The 19573-nt window shown below is 39.6% G+C and overlaps 1 long non-coding RNA gene across 1 annotated transcript; it reads right to left on the bottom strand.

Moving 5' to 3' along the window:
- Positions 1–590: 590 nt before the first annotated feature.
- LOC115608649 lies at positions 591–18810 on the bottom strand. The gene is made up of 3 exons (XR_003991626.1): positions 18721–18810; positions 16388–16435; positions 591–654 (listed from the first exon to the last, which is right to left on the bottom strand). It is a non-coding gene; the product is annotated as an uncharacterized LOC115608649 (long non-coding RNA).
- Positions 18811–19573: the final 763 nt, after the last annotated feature.

Here is a 19573-nt window from a genome sequence, read left to right as displayed (position 1 = left end):
ATTCTGACAATGATGCTTGATAAGAAGTAAAGCATTGTGGAGCTGCAACTAGGAGAGAAAAGCTAGTGCAACACACTGCAATTGAAATCTTGTTTTCATCAGGTGAGCTGTAGCTACATTTCCTGAGTAAATATGTAGTCATGAATTTCACCAACTTTTTCCCCTTTTTCTCCTGCCTAATGAAAATATTCTTATGCTGTAGTCATCACAATACAGGCCCTCCCAGCCATTAAATGGGTTACTTAGGTCTTTTAGATGTTACAGGATAACACTAACCCCCCCCCGCAAACTAAACCACACTCCCCCCAAAACAATGTTATTCTCCTTTACTAAGTAAATAATCTGATCCAATTAGTTCTAGCATTATGCAAAAACTCCTGACATTTCATTGGGAAGACTTTTTCAAACTACATACTCTGCCTGTGAGCCCTGTGACTTTTGGTTTATCTGAATCATTTCTGGAAAATGTGTAGCAGATACCTTAGTTTCCTCCTGATCAGCACAAGAATGGAAAGAAATACCTCAGAATTTCTTTTTACCTTCAATTCTGTTCTCTTCCCACTCCTTCTTCTCTTCAGAGATAGTTGTTAGCATCTGCAGCTCCATGGTGCTGACATCCCAGTTCAGAAAGTCCTGTGGTTTCAATGGCCTCACCTGCAGAATATTGGCCCAATGTGAGGAGGGAGAAAAAAGCTTAGTCACTAGATGTGTACACAATATTCCAGTTCCATTTTGCTACCAGTAAGGTAAAAATTTCACTTTTCTCCTTACCTGCTAACAGGTACAGGTGACAGACTCACGCCAGTGCACTAAGGGACTGTTCTCAGCAGAGAGAACGTCCCTCCAAAGCACTCTGTATCATGTCAGGCTTTATTGATCTGTGTGGATGTATGTTTCTAGATCAGTGGACATCTGCCACAATAGTAGCAGAGAAGTCCTTAATTACCATTGCTGAAAGGACTTGCTTTCTTCCCTGCAGAGATCTTGAAGAACAAACCTTGAAGTGATATGTGTGACAACTAACTTCCAGGGAGCTACCATTTCTCTCCTTTGCACAGCTAAGTTGCTAGCTGTGCTAGGTACAACTTCAACCACACACAAGCTGTTGTTGACTTTGTTGTTATTTTGGTTTTTGTTTGTTTGTCTGGGTTTTTTTTAACTGAAAATAAAATTTTATTTAAATTGTAAAACAGGGCACCTACATGGATGTCCAAAAATTCTCTATGTACCTAGGCAAAAATCTATCTTTAGATTCCTATATGGCTTAATGGCACGTCTTTTCTCCAAGTTAATGAAGAAGTGTATATCAAAGTACCTGAGGCCTGTTAGGAATCAGCAGAGCTGTAGAAAATCCCAATGAGGGCTTTTGTTGTATAGCTTTAGCAAGTGCATAATTATGTAATTGTTATGTTTCTTTGTCTAGCATGTGCACTGTGGTCTCATTAATAAGTACAGCAGTACTAAAATGGCTGTGATTTCCACCAGTGCAATAAGACATGTTGGCAGCTACATTCATAGGGATAAATTGGTTATTTTACAAAGTCTCAAAGGGTGAAGGCTTGGAGGTTTTATTTTAACGTTTGTCACATGATCTCGCTGCATGACATCGCAAATCTCCCATCTCTGCTTTGTTGGCCTATATGCATGAATAATTTTCCCAGTGCTTGTTTGTAGCCTAGCAGGAGAAAGAGAGAATTACCGCCACACAATCTCTTGTTGTCAGTGATCAGCATTCCGATGGTCTGAGCTGGCTTACAACAGTGTAAAGACATCAGTGGCATGTGTTATAATATATTGAGCATTGTGCTCCTGAAGAACGCACGAAAGAAAGAACATTGTTCTACTAGGGAGCAATTCATCGGGTTTTTCCCAGAGACTCTTGGGTCAAGTTTTTATAGGCCTATTTGATTTTCAAATTCTTTTTCCCCCTTTTTCCTCTCAGTGAGCCATAGTGTCCAAACTTGTCTACATTTACTTCCCATGTTTTGTGCATGGTAGATGTCCTTTAAAAAGAGTATCTCAAATAAGTCTTTATTCTTGTTTTGTTGGCTCTTATTCTGTGTTTTCATGAACTCTGGCCCTGGCCATGGCAACTGCAAGAAAAATGTTAACATTGATTGACAGGATTAAGAAAGCCTCCATGCCTATCCGCATTTCAAACACTTTGGGAACAATGGTGTTTGGTGTGATTGAATTAATGAGATATCGTGGACTGTCAAAAGAGCACACATACTTTACATAAACCTGATTATCTTTGCATGGCAGAAACGAAAAAAAGGAGGGAACAGAGGTTTGGCTTTCACTCATACCTCCAAAGGAGCCATCAAAGTGTGTGCCCTGGCTCAGAGACTGATGTGCCCGCTCAACTGGCCTGCCCTCCCTTTCTCTCCGCATACTGCCTGGCTCTGCTTAGCATACATCAGCCATGGGCTTTAACAAGTCTATTCAGGCAACTGGGCCCAAAACAACACTCTTTTCACAACTCAGCACTTCTGTGCTCATTTTTTTTTCCCTAGGCATCTATTGTTTGACTTGAACTAAGCATACATTCTAACAATTAGACCTGAACTGGCTCCTACCACCCTAGCTTAACCCCTAAGAGTGACATCAGTCATGATACAACATTTTGAGAGGTGAGCCACAGCTGGTGCTCACTTTAGCAATAGAATTATTGGATATAGAAGAAAGTTTCGTAGGGAACCTCTTCCCTCTTAAGTCTTTAAATCTTATTTCTATCCTCTGAGATATGTCCCAACAGGCACAATAATATGGTGAGTAAATACAATTCATTGAAGTAGTGCTGTATTTTAGCTTAAGTTGTTTTTTTTCTTTTTTCACAAGAGGACATCATGGATTAAGAGGCTCTGAAATGAAACGTGACCCAAAAGCTGGAAAGATTTTACCTACCTACACACCTGTCTATCTGTCTACTTACCTGTCTTACGACCTCTCTAAGGATTTTAAGTGGTGCTTATTACCACAGATGAGCATTGCTTCCTCAAATATATGCAGCCCTGGCTTACTGAAATTCGTCAGTTTAACAGAGGTGGTATTTGTTTAACTGCTTAGCTTATATCAGGTCCTTTTTTTTTTTTTTTTTAAAGCAAGTGGTAATTTTTTTTATTGAATTAAACTTCTTAAATTTAAGAATCTTTCTGATTTTTTTCACTCCAGGTCATGGCTCTTATGCATTTTTTTCCTTGAAGAAAAGAATTTTCTCTCTTTTGTGTGCTAAATCAAGTTCAACAAAATGCAGAAAAGGTTGTTTATTCAAAAGGATTTTGTTAGCAAGGCATGTCTGATAATATTTCTAGCTTGACCTAGTAAAAAGATACTGGGAAACCCTCAAAAGATTGTACATATGAGAATTTCTAATCTGTTTCTGCAGACTTACGAAACATAGATAATTTAAATGAAGTTTAAATCAGTGATCAAACTTTGCTAGTTTACTTGTATCTACCCAAACCTCTAGTTCTTCCAAGATCCTCCTGTCATTATTTCTCCCCCAGTAGAAAAATGTAGTTGTTATGCAAGCATGAAATATATTATTTGCCAGGTTTTTAGGATCCTTAACTCACTTATATCATACTTTAGGTCTTAGTAAGTAAGCAAGATAGATATATTCTTTGTCTGTGTAACCTCAATGGTAATTGTGCTGAGCTGAGAAATATGAGATTTGGTGGCCAGATACAGTATTTCTGCCTTTGCCACTTTATGAAATTCTTCTTTAAAACCCTGTAGCACTCCCACAAGCTGTGGTGATTCTATGTTGTGATAAATGATTAATTTTCACTAAGGATTTTGCAAAACACTGTAAGCATACGGAAGTTTAAAATCACCTGGTGGCACGTGTTGAGCATTGCTTTGTAAATCATTAAATAATTTATGGCAAAACTCATTTTAACACTTGTGCATATTTTCTGAGGCCATGGATTAGTGACAGGCCTATCATAACAGATTAATGATTCAGATCAAAGAAAAGGAGTAGAGCACTGCACTGTGAAGTCACAAAACAAAACAGAATATTTCCCCCCAAAGCTCAACCAGTAGATGTCTCTGTTTCACAAACCCTGTCATGGTATCAGCTGCCATATCCTCTTGCTTGCATCTCTTACATCCTTCTTATTAGTATAAACTCACCTTTATATAAAAATTGAAAGCTGATGTGAGGAAAGTGGTATTTTGAAGCCTGTGTAAAGTTGTCTGAATACTCAAGATGTTTGAAATTCAGATATGCATATAATAAGCAATAGAGATTGAGACAGCTAGTGAGTTGAAAACTCGAATAACTGACTTAGCATAATCAGACTGCTTTGCACTACATGACCGTATCTTGGTGTTACCATAATTTGCCCCTTTTTATCTACAGAGAGCAACCAGGATTTGTGGGACTTACCTATATACCAATAGGTAAGGATGCTATCACAGCTCACTCAAGCTTATGTTTCTTGATTTTTTTTCCCTTCACCTTATTATCTGCACTTTGGCTTGAATGGCTTCCCCTCAATGGCTTACACACTCATCTGCTCCTTCTCAACTCTTTCTCTTCTGGTCCAGAGTGAAGCTAGGGTAGCTCCAGCCCTCCACTGGAGGACAACAGCTTGCCTTCTCCAGTCTTCAGAACTTGCGTGCTCAAAGAGGAAAACCTGAACAAAAAGAAGCTGGACAGAGAGACGTCCTTGGGAGAGGGACAGGAGGAAAGGAAGACTAAGTGATGACATAACTCCCAGTTTCTTCATGCCTTTGAACTGCTGCCAACCTGCAGTGCCTTCTGCACAACACCCTGCACTGTCCTTCCGCAGAACACCACTGGCCTTCTTTCTCTACCATGGAGGAGAAAGAAAGGGCAGTACTGCCTGTTTCTCCTGATGAGGTCTCTGCCAGTGAGTTTGAAAATGTTTTCAAGCAGTTCTTTAAATTCACTGGGGCAATTGCATGTCTGTTAGAACAGCAACATAAAAGAAGAGAGCATGAAATATGGCAACAGTGATTTTTGCTTTTGTGAACACAGGTATTGTTGATCTTTATGTAGACTTCAGAATGTTTTTTCTGCTCACTTAAGAGTAAATATTTACTTTACCCTGTAATTTACTTTCAACTTTCTCAATGAATATTTCTTTCCTTTCTGTCTCACTTTTAGTGAATTTCAAGTATAATTATGCTTTTAATTCATTAAAACTATTGTAAGTTGAAATGTTAGCACCTTTATTTTTGATGTAAACAAAATGTAGGCATTTTTCTCATCAAATAAATAATTTAAATTTAGGTAAAGCCTGAGGTTGAGGTTCATAACTGCTTTAAGCTAACCAAAGTGTGGTAAGCTGCCAAAGTAGGTAATTCCAGTCTACTCTCTGCCTTGTTTCAGCACACTTTTCTGCCACCTATCTTGCGTCAGAGCTGACAGTAACTAACATGCATGCATGCCCATGGTAAGCTAGAGTGCTTCTCTCACCTGTTTCTGGCTAATGTCAACCCAGAGGAGGCAACAGGAACACCTGGCTGGGGGTTGGATGGAGGTTGGATTTCCAGCTTTTAATTGCATGTTTTAGTTAGATGCCTCTAATACAATGGTGGAACTCCAGCCCAAGAGGGGAAGTTTTTGAATGTTGCAAAGGCACATATATAAGGATATATAATTAACAGCTATAACTGTTGTCATTCCACACAAACAGAAACCTTTTTTATCTGCCATCTTTTTTATAATTACTGTGCAACAAATTTGTGTAATAGACCACATAAGAAGCACTGGCAAGTAGCTAGGAAAGCAAGTGACAGAAAGACACAGAAAATGTAAGAGAAGTAATGAAGATACCTTCTTCCATGCTTGTTGTGTCTGCCTTTGTTTCATCTTGGTTTCACTTTGAATGTTCCACAGCGAGTCATTTTCTTTATCCTGATTCACTATTGTACACATGCAACCTTCCAGTAACCAGCATCTTACCAACCCTTCAGCCCTCACCCTGACTCAAACTTCCTTCTGGTGTAACAGAGAAATTCCTCTTGCAGCTTGCACATAGCTCACTGTGTCATCAGAGCGGAATGGATTTCTGCTGGTAGATAATTGCCTGTGATAACTCTGCAGGCTTCTTCACACATACCATTGCTACCATTCCTGATGTCCCCTCTGTCTTCTTTCATGAGCAGGAAACCTTTCTTTACCTTATCCTGATGCATATTTCTAACATATTCTCCCACATGTCAGTGTCATGGTTGAAGTACAAGATACCAACACAGGACAGTGAGTTTAGTTAAGACCTAACTAGAGGAAAGAGTTCATTATAAGCTTATGTTTGTTTGGTGATCCTGCTACTTTTGCTGTCAAACAGATGTATCAGTATCTTGTACTAATACTTAGGTGGCTGACTAGAGGCTACTGCCAGTGAATTTGGACTGCCACCAGCAAACACCAGCAGATGCTCCTAATGCTTTAAAGCATATTAATTAAAACATGATGGCTAACACATTATAAAGCATCACTTATTTTCCTAATCCTGGCAGACCCTTTAAGCCTCATCTCCAGTAATAACCTGACCCAACAACAGTTCAGCAACAAAAATCCCATTTACTCCGAGGCACTCACAATTTCATTAGGCTTTCTAGGAAAATACAAAGTGCACCTAGCAGCATGGTCTTCTTGCCATTTCCCCGCTTTTCTAATTACTAAATCAGCTAGTACAGATTTAAGCACTAGGGATGAACAGAATTTGTTAGATTTAAAAAAATTTGCAATAGTATTAGAAATTTCCCAGTACAAAGCCCACCAGTCCTCCACTGTCACAGATGTTTAGTGTCCTCGTCCATGAGAAGTGTGACATAAAGCACAGAAATTTAGATGACTGAAAATTAAATTGGACAACATCATTCTGGTTTCCCTTAAATAATGTTCATACATCAACATATTCCAGGAGGAGTATATTTCTAGTTACATCCTCCCAATGAATATTCACATTCTAATTTTTTAAGCAAAATTTGCAATAAAATTTCGAAAAGAAAGTACTGTTAAACCTTACAGACTTCACAAAACTCTGAACTTATTTTTTCTTTTTTTTTTTTCTAATGGCAATGTATATAAAAAAATTTACTACATTTATGATACATTTCTTGATTTAGGTTATGACTTCCTCATCGTATTTCCCCCTGGCTTAAGTATATCAGTCTTCATCTTAGATCTGGCAGCATTTAGAGGTTAGGAGTTTTCCTTAATAGTGATGATTGCACTTTCCCTTTCAACTTGGTGTTAAGAGGTGAATTCTTTGCACTGCAGATTCAGTATCCTTGAGTAACCGGAAATCATTAATAAATATAATTATCACTAGCAGTGCTGGAACAGGGGAAGCTTTGAGGTTAGTACAATACCCTGGCAAAACATGTTTGACTGGATGAAAAAGTTTACGGAGATTAACACCCACAGAGCTGGCCCACTGGTAGGTTGTTGCAGGTTAATGGAAATGTGTGGCAACAGGCAGCAACATCAGCAGGGTCTTTATCTTTAGGTCTCATAAATATTCTCCTTAACCCCTGCTAACACCCATGTTTCAGCCTTTTCTAGAAAGAATTAGGACAACTAGCTCCATGGTTATTGTTAGGATTAGGCACATTCAGTTCGGGGTTTCCCCCCTCCTTGCTGTCTGTTCAGAATTGCCCAGTTTTTGGAAGCTTATTTTGAGCCTGTATCAAATGTTGTGATTTGCTGATTGCTGCTTCTTGTCTCTTACCTAAAGAAAGCAAAATGAAGAGCAAATGCCTGGGTTGTAGAGAACTGACCTCAGAACATTTTGTTTGAAATGTAGTGCTCTATTAAATAAAGCTATGAAAAGCTGAACTCAAGGTTCATGCCCTTTCTGTGCTGAAAAGGCCATTCAGTCATTAAGTTAAATTTAAAAGGAGTATGAGCTTCTTGTAATCATATACAAGTTTATTGCTCTTTGCAGGTCTTTGTCAGTTTCTTTGTATATTAAACCACAGAGACTTTATTCTTTAGTAGATTGAAAATGGAGCTGGGAAAGGGTTAAGGATCTTCGTTGACTGCAATTTCTCAATCAGCCTCAGGAAGCCTCAGGTCAACTTTGCTCATAAAACTCTGCACAAATATTTCTTTTTCTATCAGAGGAATTCTAATTCCACACACAGACCAGTACCACTCAGATTATTACACATTATTAAAAATTAATTTTAAAAAATGGTTTGGTCCCTGGTAGTCTCCTGTAGAACTGTGAAAACCCAAGCTTTGGAAAAAATCACTCCCATAATAATAAAATAAATTCTAAATATAATCTTTTTTCCTGCTGTTCTCACTATTTCTGTTATGCCTCAGATTTGAAATCTTTGCTTTTTTCCACCTTGCACAGTGCAACTGAAGATTTTACCTCTAGCTAAAAAGTTATCCTTATAAAAAAGAAATTAAAAAAATCATATGGTACTTAATAGAGATAAAAACCTACTATAGAGATTAATAGGTTTCCATAGAAATTACTCTAAACCCCATATCATTTAATAAAAACTTCAATATAAAATGTGAAAAATCACTCCCTCCTGTGGTAAAACACATAAGAGGGTGGGCTCAAGAGAAAAATACTTCTGTCACAAGGACACTGTTATATTGTGTGACTATGCGGTTTGAGTTATCTGTCCCCCACAGAATAGGCCTGTTATCAATATTATCTGGACCAATTTGGCAGCTTGCAGGGAAACACTTTATGTCCTGTTGCTCCAAGGTACCAGGTCTCCAAAGGAGATAGACCAAAAAGAAGATGGTCCTTCCCCTACATCCAGCTGTCAGCTTTTAGTCATCTCTCCTCAGGATGAAGCTGACCCTCTGAAAAATGCCCAGCCAAGTCCTAGTGTGATGGATGGCAGGAAGGCTTGTAACATGCCTGTGTTGTTCTGTGTAACTGCAAATTCTTGTATGCAACCAGGAGAGGTTTCAAGATGTTCAGCTTAGGGGTGGGGAAAGACAGATGCAGGAGATAGGGTGCCTGAAGAGAGGGGATAAGGAGACCAGGAGGAGTGTGGAGAGCACCCTTCTGCACGACATAAACCCATCACCATACTTCAGGAAGGAGGGATCACAGGTAGGTTATCCTCACAGGTGTGACAGTGTCCTGGTTTCAGATGTGATAGAGTTAATTTTCTTCTCAGTAGGTGGTGCAGTGCTGTGCTTTGTATTTAGTATGAGAATAATGTTGATAACACACTGATGTTATAGTTGTCGATGAGTAGCACTTTCCTGGATCAAGGATTTTCAGTCTCTCATGCTCGGCCAGGGAGAAGGGGCACAAGAAGCCGGGAGGGAGCAGAGACAGGACATCTGACCCAAACTAGCCAAAGGGGTATTCCACACCACAGTACATCATGCCCAGTACATAAACTGGGGGGAGTTGTCTAGGATCTATCAATCACTGCTCGCGGATGGGATGGGCAACGGTCAGCTGGGGGTGAGCAATTGTAATTTACATTGCTTACCTTTCTTGGGTTCTATTCCTCTCTCTCTGCCCCCTTTTCATCATCATAAATATTATTACTTCTATTATTTATCATTATTATTAATTTTATTTTGATTATTAAAATATTCTTATTTTAACCCACGAGTTTTACTTTTCCTGATTCTTCTTCCCATCCTACCAGGGAAGGAGGTGGTGAGGGAGCGGCTGAGTAGTGCTTAAGTTTTGTCTGGGGTTAAACTACAACAGGGGAGTTTGTGCTGCTTAGGAAACTACTGCCAGCTGCTAAAACTGAAGAGAACTGTAGGCGAGGGGCAGAAGATATCTTCTTCAAATACTCTTCTGCCATTGTCTTGTCCTCTGACACAGCTTGAATCATGTCTATTTTCAGAGTTGCCTTGTTCTAATTTGTGTTTTAATAAAACCAAGGCCTTTGGGGTATTTGTGTTCTTGCATTATAGCAGAGATGGCACTGTGCTACTTCACAACTCTGGTGATTTTGGGATCTTGGATACACCTGGTTAGACATAAGCTTCTAAGCATACCTACTGCTGGTTCCAGCCTGGCAACTACCTTCATGCATATATATGGGTCAAAAGAACACTGGTCTCAAGCTGAGGACTATTTAAGATAGATGTCCTTTTCATCGAACTATGCTACTTGCTTGTTTTCTGTCAATAAAAAGTTTACAATTCTCACTATATTCCACAGTAATCTTGTGTGGTATGGAAGAGCAGATAAAGACTGACTTTGTGTATTCACAAGCAAGTGGAAGTTCTTTACCTCACTGAAAGGCTGTTTACCTGTTTACTTGTACACATTAATGACCTTATTAAATATAAATATGAGTATTCTTTATTAGCAGTGCTAGACATTTCTCTTAATAAAGGTAACATTTAGTTCTATCTTTATCCAATGTGAACTTTTTAAACAAAAATTTTCTGTGCTAGTTTACCTGACATCTCCATGAGAATAATTCTGGAAGAAGTCTGGTGCTTTCCCAGACAGAACCAATGCACGTGTAAGCAAACTATACATCACCCACAATTGCACAAATATGACCACCTGTTGAGCACCCGTTTAGCTGATCATTTACAACATTTTATACTTTTCAAAAAGGTTAACGTTTGAAAGATGCTGGCGAGACCATCTGAGGAACCTGAAGGTGCACAAGTCCATGGGACCTGATGAGACACATCCATGGGTCCTGGGGGAACTGGTAGATGTAGTTGCCAAGCCATTATCTATCATATTTGAGAAGTCATGGCAGTCCGGTGAAGTTCCCACTGACTGGAAAAGGGGAAACATAACCTCCATTTTTAAAAAGGGAAACAAGGAAGACCAGAGGAACTGCAGGTCAGTCAGTCTCACCTCGCTGCCCAACAAGATCATGGAGCAGTTCCTCCTGGAAACTGTGCTAAGTCACATGGAAAATAACGGCATGATTGGTGACAGCCAACATGGCTTCACTAAGGACAGATCATGCCTGGCAAAACCCACCTTCTGTGACTGGGCTACAGCACTGGTGGATAAGGGAAGAGTGAGCGAGATCATCTACCTGGTCTTACGCAAGGCATTTGACGCTGTCTTGCTAGACATTCTAAACTGAAGAGACATGGATTTGGTGGATAGACCACTCAGTGGATAAGGAATTGGCTGGATAGTTGCACTCAAAGAGTCGTGGTCAACAGCTCAATGTCCAAGTGGAGACCAGTGATGAGTGGTGTTCCTCAGGGGTCACTTGGGACCAGTGTGCTGTTTAAAATCAGCAACATGGACAGTGGGATTGAGTGCACCTGCAGGAAGTTTGACAATGACACCAAGCTGTGTGGTTCAGTTGATACACTGGAGGGAAGGGATGCCATCCAGAGGGACCTTCACAGGCTTGACAGGTGAGAACCTCACTAACTTCAATAAGACCAAACGCAAGTTCCTGCACCTGGGTCAAGGCAATCCCAAGCACAAATACAGGCTGGATGGGGACTGGGTAAAGAGCAGGCCTGAGGAGAAGGACTTGGGGGTGTTGGTTGACAAGAAGCTCAACATGACCAGGCAATGTGTCCTTGCAGCCCAGAAAGCCAACTGTATCATGGGCTGCATAAAAAGAAGCAGTGGTGATTCTCCCCTTTACACCCCACTCTCATGAGACCCCACCTGCAGTACTGTGTTCAGCTCTGGGACCCTCAGCACAAGAGGGACATGGATCTGCTTGAGCAAGTTCAGAGGAGGATCACAAAGATGATTGGAGGGCTGGAGCACCCCTCATGTGAAGAGAGGCTGAGTGAGTTGGGCTTGTTCAGCCTGGAGAAAAGAAGGTTCAGAGGAGACCCTAAAGCAGCCTTCCAGTACCTAAAGGGGCCTACAAGAAATCTGGAAAGGGACATTTTGACAAAGGCAAGTAGTGACAGGACAAGGAAGAATGGCTTTAAACTGAAAGAAAGTAGATTTAGATTAGATACTAAGAAAAGATTCTTTATTATGAGGGTGGTGAAACACTGGCACAGGTTGCCCAGAGAAGCTGTGGCTGCCCCATGCCTGGCAGTGTTCAAGGCCAGGTTGGTTGGGGCTTTGAGCAACTTGGTTTAGTGGAGGGTGTCCCTGCCCATGGCAGGGGGTTGGAACTAGATGATCTTTAAGGTCCTTTCCAACCCGAACCATCCTATGATTCCATGATAACTCAAATTCCAAAGCATCTTATGGAGTTCCTGTGTTAATAACCACCTGCATAATTATCAGCAGTTCGTGACAGTGAGTAGGTTTTCACATCAGAGTTCATACTTATCTGTTGGAGTTTTCAATATATATGCAGGAAATATGATGAAACAAGTCCTGTGAGGATTCAAAAAGCAGAAGAAATAGGTAGATAAACCATAAGTAATATCAAGTATGTTGTTGACGCAGCATTGTTTTGCTACATTTTTCCGATGCGGAGCACTAAATACTATAGTTTTAAATCAGGTGAGGAAATGAAATCATCCCAAAGTGGAGCAAATCTGAAGGGTATGAAGGCTTTATAATTTGACAGAAATAGAATAATGTCCCAAATTAATCATCATATTGCAGAAACAGCAGATAAATTCAAATTGAGTGTGTTCAACAAAAGTTCCAAAGTAAAATAATGTAAAAAAAAATTAGAAATGGCTCACTCTAACACTTATCTATTCACAAAAGGCTTGGAAAAGAATGGAGACTAAGAACATAAAAACATTTGGTACAAAATTTAAGTCTGCCATAGCCTGTTCGCATGTGAGTAAAAATCTAAAAATAGATACTGCTCACAAAGAAACCATAGGAACTTTTAAAAATGGTGCTGATGAAGACCTATGTATTTCTTATACCACAAAGAAGACAGTTTCTATGTTACCAAGATGGAAGTACAGCACAAAATTATGTACTTTGATCATATCAGACATAGGGATGGAAAAGACCTTGCAAAAATTAGTACATACAAAAGAGATCATAAGAGACCACCCTTCCAGGGGATTACTGGCAAGAAGATGGTGTGGGACAGATGATCCAGTCAGTTACTTATAACTCAAACAAGAAATGGACTGAACTGTCTTCCAGATATTGCACTAAGATGTTACCAATATTTTACATGGATTTTACCTTACTTAAGAGAAGATGAATGCCTCTCATACATCGTTTAGCTCAATTCTGAATTCTTGACCAGATACAAGTCTGGTTGCCCACAGAATTTTTGAAGGCCAGTGGGAATAAAGATAAATGCTCTCACCTCAACATTTCCTCGTTCATTGGAACTATCTGGTTTTATTCACTCTTATCCTCTTCTGAGAAAAACAGGCTTGAAGAGCAAATTTTTTAAGTATTGGCAGGCAAGAACTTTGTGCTTCTTTCACTAGTATTTTCTGAAGTTAATATGACTTTGCAATTCTAATTTACCAGCAGTGACTCAGTAGTAAAATAAGAACCAAAGATCCAGACAAAAAACCCCCAAACTTTTAGGCTCATTTTTCACATATTTTGTGTGAAATAGTAAGGGAACTGTATTCAGGAAGGACAAATATGTAGCTTCTAACAGTAATATTTATCCCTATTGAATGTATTTGTGCAAGTAAAAATACATGATACTTGTTTTAGAAGTGGTTGCCTAACCACTATATTTATGCCCCAAAATAGGCACAAGAAGTACTAAAATAGACATTTGGCCATACATTTTGCTCATCTAGCAATGCATTTCTTGTATTTTATTCCTTGATTTATTATTCAGGGAGAGGTCATAACACTTTAAAATGTGATACTACAGAGCTATATTTAATGCTCAAAGTCAACTATCTTTCCCTTGGAGGATAAGAAAATCCATTAAAATTTCTATGCATTTTTCTCTCCTTTTTTTCCTCACTTTGAATTGTTCTGCACTTATCTCCTGAAGAAATCATGCTTGTATTGACTTATTTGTGCTTTGTTTCTTTTTCATAAAAGCCATCTGGAGTAGGATCCTTTCTTTAGAAGACCATATAAAAAGGCAGATGCTTAGCTTGAGTTAGTTATCCTAATCTCATTGACTTCTATGATGCTCTGGGAATTTTCCCCAGCTGATATGCCCATGTTTCAAATTTCAAACATTCAGTGGGTGTCCACTGTGGTTTTTGTTCTGTAGGTCACCGAGTTACAATGATTTTGTTTTGTTCTTTTTTTTTTTTTTTTTTGAGGAGCTTATATAGAAATTATGAACCTGAGGAAACTTTCTGAGAGAGGAAGGAATGAACTGTTTTCTCACAGTGAATTGAGGGATTTGTTTATAGTGAATTGTTTACATACAGGGACTGCAGTAAAAAAAAGATGTTCGTGCTTCGTTGAAACATTACATACTCGTGTGCTCAGCTTCTAGCACTGAGAGAATGAAGGGACATCCAACTGAATGGTTAAGAAGTGTAGTGAAAGCAACTTACAGGACCCAGGTTTCCCCTAGTAAGACAAACTCACAACAGCTATACACTTCAAGCAGTAGCTGCAGAGAACTGTGGAATTGCTTTTCTCCCCATGTGTGGGGTCTTTTCCCTTACTGGTTTCTTAAGCTCCATGGATCATTGATTCATTGCTGTATAGCACAGGACAAAGTTGTTGTGCTTATATCAGCAACACAGATATTTTCACATTGAAGCTATTTTTCCACTTTGGTATAGAAAAAATAGGAAAATTGACTATTCTAGTGAAAGGGAAGATTAGGGCTGCAGAGCAGCCCTGCAGAAAAGGACTTGGGGGTGTTGGTTGACGAGAGGCTTAACATGAGCCGGCAGTGTGCGCTTGCAGCCCAGAAAGCCAACCGTATCCTGGGCTGCATCAAAAGAAGCGTGACCAGCAGGTCGAAGGAGGTGATCCTGCCCCTCTACTCTGCTCTTGTGAGACCCCACTTGGAGTACTGCGTACAGTTCTGGTGTCCTCAACATAAAAAGGACATGGAGCTGTTGGAGCGAGTCCAGAGGAGGGCCACGAGGATGACAAGAGGGCTGGAGCACCTCCCGTATGAAGACAGGCTGAGAAAATTGGGGCTGTTCAGCCTGGAGAAGAGAAGGCTGCGTGGTGACCTCATAGCAGCCTTCCAGTATCTGAAGGGGGTCTATAAGGATGCTGGGGAGGGACTCTTCCTTAGGGACTGTAGTGGTAGGACAAGGGGTAATGGGTTCAAACTTAAACAGAGGAAGTTTAGATTAGATATAAGGAAGAAGTTCTTTACAGTGAGGGTGGTGAAGCACTGGAATGGGTTGCCCAGGGAGGTTGTGGATGCTCCATCCCTGGCAGTGTTCAAGGCCAGGTTGGACAGAGCCTTGAGCCACATGGTTTAGGGCAAGGTGTCCCTGCCCATGGCAGGGGGGTTGGAACTAGATGATCTTAAGGTCCTTTCCAACCCTTACGATTCTATGATTCTATGATTCTATGATTCTATGATTCTAAAAAAAATATGAAAAAAACCTTAAATCCAAACATTTACTGGCATTACTGGAATGGTTATGTGTCATGGTGTGTCTTGGCTTCCACATTTGTATTAATCTGCTGAGACTGAGAAGAAAGAAAACATTTCAGGTGTTTCAGAGTCATATCTCTGTGGCTCCTTGAAGGCTTAAAACATGGAAGCCATGGCTGGCTACCTCTCCCAACACTTCTGGACCCATCTGACTTCCACAGGTCCAAACCAGTCCGTGTGTCAAGGATGTCTCCAAACAGCACATCTCAAAAGATGTGGCCTGCCAAAATTCCCAGAGGAAGTTCAGGTGTGACAATAATGCTTTGCACTATATTTCTAACATTGTGGCTCTTAGCATGTGACCAGGAAATAGTAAAACTTGTTACAATTTGTTATCATATCTTAAGAACAGTGTGGCTGGAGAAAATGAACTACTTGTGTTTGAGAAGTGGCAAATGATATGAGCAACTAGGAGCTCATAAGTCAGAATGCAGTACCATACAGGTTTTGTGAACACATTTGGAAGACAAACATAGTTAAAGACAGGAAGTTAATGTAAAATGAGATACACCCCAATATACACTTCAGATTTACCTGATGCCTCTCTTTATAAGACAACTAATTTGATAATCAATGTTAATGCAGTAATGCACATCTTCAGTAAATCGCTGTGTGGTGCTGTAAGAAAAACCAGATAAAATGAAAAAGAAAGCATAGTACAAGAACTGTTAGACGAATAAGGAGTCTGTGACATGCAAAACTATAGCAACTGCACGACAGAGAAGGTATCAGACAGAAGAATAGAGAGTAAAATTACTCACACTCTCTTAGAAAAAGTGTTTTAGGGACTTAGGATATATAGTATTGTTATTAATCCCTTTGATTGCATGTGTTAATGAATCAAAGGTATTTTTGAGAGGAGACACTCAAAAGGGAGAGAGACACCTGAAAAGTGGAATAATAGAAACTGAATTAAACTAACTAGGACAAGATGCAGTACAGGCAAGGAAGGTTTTCTTACCTGCCAGAATTCCCAGTTCTGAGGGACTTCCCACATCACTGATGATTTCTGAGGGGGAATATGGCAGATACAATTTGATACATACATTAAAAATTCTTGATATTACACTCATGATCTTCTAGGAAAAATTCCCAGTTTCCTGCTATCCTAGCACCGCATAAACACTTTTAAAGGTCTGATGATTTTTCCTCCTTGGAGTCAGGAAGTACCATTTATCTCATCCTAAACAGACACCTAGAACAGTGACATCCCACTGCTTCTCTTTGCTTACCTATTTTTCTCTGCAGCCCTTCCAACTGATTCTGCCTGTTGATGTGAATATCTGACTCCCACACCATGCATCATAGATCTCCTTCTGTCTGCCTTTCCTTTTGTGTCTAGAGAGTCATTCACTCATAGTCTCAGAAGTCCTAAATCTGGGAAAATGGGGAGAATTTCATGAAGGAACTCGTTAGAAAGTTCCTCTTGCTCCATGGGATTTCCCATTTAATATACTTACTGACTTTATTTCAGTCAACCATAATTCCCAGATCCCCTTACTCATGCTTGTACAATGCCCTTGATTGCAGCTATATGGCTGCTCAGCCCTGCATGGTCACCTGGGACCACAAGAAAGTCTGCACTTTTCCAGCTACCTCTCCGTAGCTTTCCCAGCAGGCATGTTTCTGGGGCTACACAACATCTAAAAGTCCTCTCCCAAGAAGCTGCTGAGATGTCTTGTTCAGGAGTTGTCTTGTCCTTAGCCACGTCATCCGCCAGTTCCCTCAGCACCTGTGGATGCATCTCATCAAGCCCCATGGACTTGTGCACTTGGATAGCAAATATACTGTATATTCTAAATGAATTGTGTAATCATGTTTGTAACTATTCATTGGATATTCAGAAACCGAAGGAATGTTCAGCTCACTTTTATGCTAGACTTTTGTCCACTAATCATTCCTGGGGTGTTCTGAAACATTATTCTTAAGCTCATTCCCTCCATTATGAATATATTTAGTTAGTTTTTCTACTGTCTTTTTAATCTCAGTCCCCTCCTTTCCATATACTGTCCCTGTTCCTTTTCTGTTCCTTTTTATTGGTATGGGCGAAGTATCTCCTGCTGTTTGTCTTAATTTCCTAATTCAAGTCTAATGCAATTAAGTTGCAGACCTTAGACCTGAAGCCTGAAAGCCAGGCTGACTTTCAGTAACTCTTATTTGCCCCCTTTCCATACCCAAATTAAATCTAATCTCTTATGAAAGACTTACCATAGACTTTACACCTATTTTTCAGTTCCTTTCCAATGTGATTCTCTAAAATGAAAGGATGAGTTTCTAATGAAACCCTCAAATTGATTTGCTGACATCAGTGATGATACTGATTATGTGACACTTTATTCAGATGGGAAATTTGCATGTAAAACACAGAAGAAATGGACAAGATTCCTGCAGCTTCTGGCACTGTTGTCACAACAGTATCTGAGAATGAACCCAGTATCTTCTGAAATCTAGGTGGTGCTTCCTCCGCTCTTGGTGTATGACAACCTTTGCCTACCTTGTAGCATGTACATTACTTTCTGAATTACAGGAAGAAATACAAAAACTTACTGCCATATGGATTTGTAAAGAAGGAAACAAGAACAAAAGAAAAAAATACATTTCTTGGAAATGTGTTTTTCAGCATTATATTGAAAAATTTGAGAATACTAAAACTTTACACTGCAATGTTTAAAGAGAAATATTTATTTGCAAGAATTGTCAATTTGTCTGTGAATTAAATTTGTCTGGATTTATGGAAAGAACTGAGAAAAAAATCTGTGCCTCTGACAAATATGATCCTGTTGGAGACCATTGTGAAGGTTGGGGAAAGCCAGTCTTTTTGCTTGTAATCTTGAAAATATTTAGAAACCTAAGGTAAGTCATCTCGCACCTACTCTCTATATTTCACTTACATGTTGCACTCCTTTGCACCTACGTAGCATTACATGTAGAATATATACTTTCTTACTGAATGTCTATGCAAAATGGTCTCTGGTGTCAGCTAAATGATCTAGGTATAAAAATAATAAAAAAATATGAAAATGTCATTAGTGGCTTAACTAGTCTGCTTTTTTTTTTTTATTTTTACGGTAAGTATCAAAGAATAAGAATATAAGTTTTCACTCTAATACTACTTGTTTCGGGGAATGAGAGGTTCTGGATGGAGAAGAACTTAAGCCACGCACACAAAATAAGCAAAAGATGGTTTATTACCCTATTATATGTTAGCTAAAAAACCAATTATAGAGATATAACACTATAGACAGAGATTTAGACAGGTACAGTTAAAAGAATTAAACACAGATTCTTACTGACCCACACAGCTGTCCAACGACCAAGAGGCCAGCTCCGAGCTGCATTGTGACCAGAAGGGGTGGCAGGAGCTACCTTAGCGGGCGTACCTGTGGAGGCAACATTGGCCTAGGTGGTAGTTAGATCTGCCTCCTCGTGTCTCTCGAGCCCTGGGCTTTTTATTTGTTAAAAAGTGCACACTCTTTCTGACGTGGGGGGCCAGCCCATGCCAGAAGGGGTGGCCTGGGTGGCTCCTTGCCATGTGTGCGCCGTTAAGCTCAGGGTGCTTGTGGGGTCTCTTACTTCTGCTTTCTTTCTCCCCTTCCTTCATCGTCACCTTCAATTGCTCTTGACTACCATTTATGGGCAAAACCGAGATGGTACAATCCAAACTGTACCCGCCTCCAAAAAGTTAGCAAGCTGTTTGAGGAAGTTAGCAGGGCTTCGGGGGCGGGCCACCACAGACCAGTTCCTCTTTGTCAGATTTGTCTGACACGCTACTGAAACTATTACAAAATATATTGCATGGTCCCAAACAGTAAAAAAGAGAGAAGGGCAAATACTGTCATGTTTTTTTAAGTGTAATTTCTCATTTATCACTTTTCATATAGGGCCTACATGATGAATGGAAATAACAGAAACCAACCATTTAAAATCTTATTCTCTATAAGAAGACAGGAATTCAGGCAGGAAAGAAATAAGATTAAAGTGGAAATAAATGTAAAAATAAAATGTTTCCTTTCAAAGATAACTCATTTAAAAAAAAAAGAAAAAAACCTTCATATTTTCAGTTAAATAGTTCTTTGTACCCAGGGAGCCTTTCTTTCACTCAAAGAATGCTTGTTAGTAACAATTTCTTGTTGGTAAAAGTTAAATG

The sequence above is a fragment of the Strigops habroptila genome, chromosome 1 (assembly GCF_004027225.2).
Source record: "Strigops habroptila isolate Jane chromosome 1, bStrHab1.2.pri, whole genome shotgun sequence".
Classification (NCBI taxonomy): domain Eukaryota; kingdom Metazoa; phylum Chordata; class Aves; order Psittaciformes; family Psittacidae; genus Strigops; species Strigops habroptila.
The sequence above is the reverse complement of the archived record's forward strand: the minus strand, read 5'-3'. Positions and strand labels throughout refer to the sequence as shown.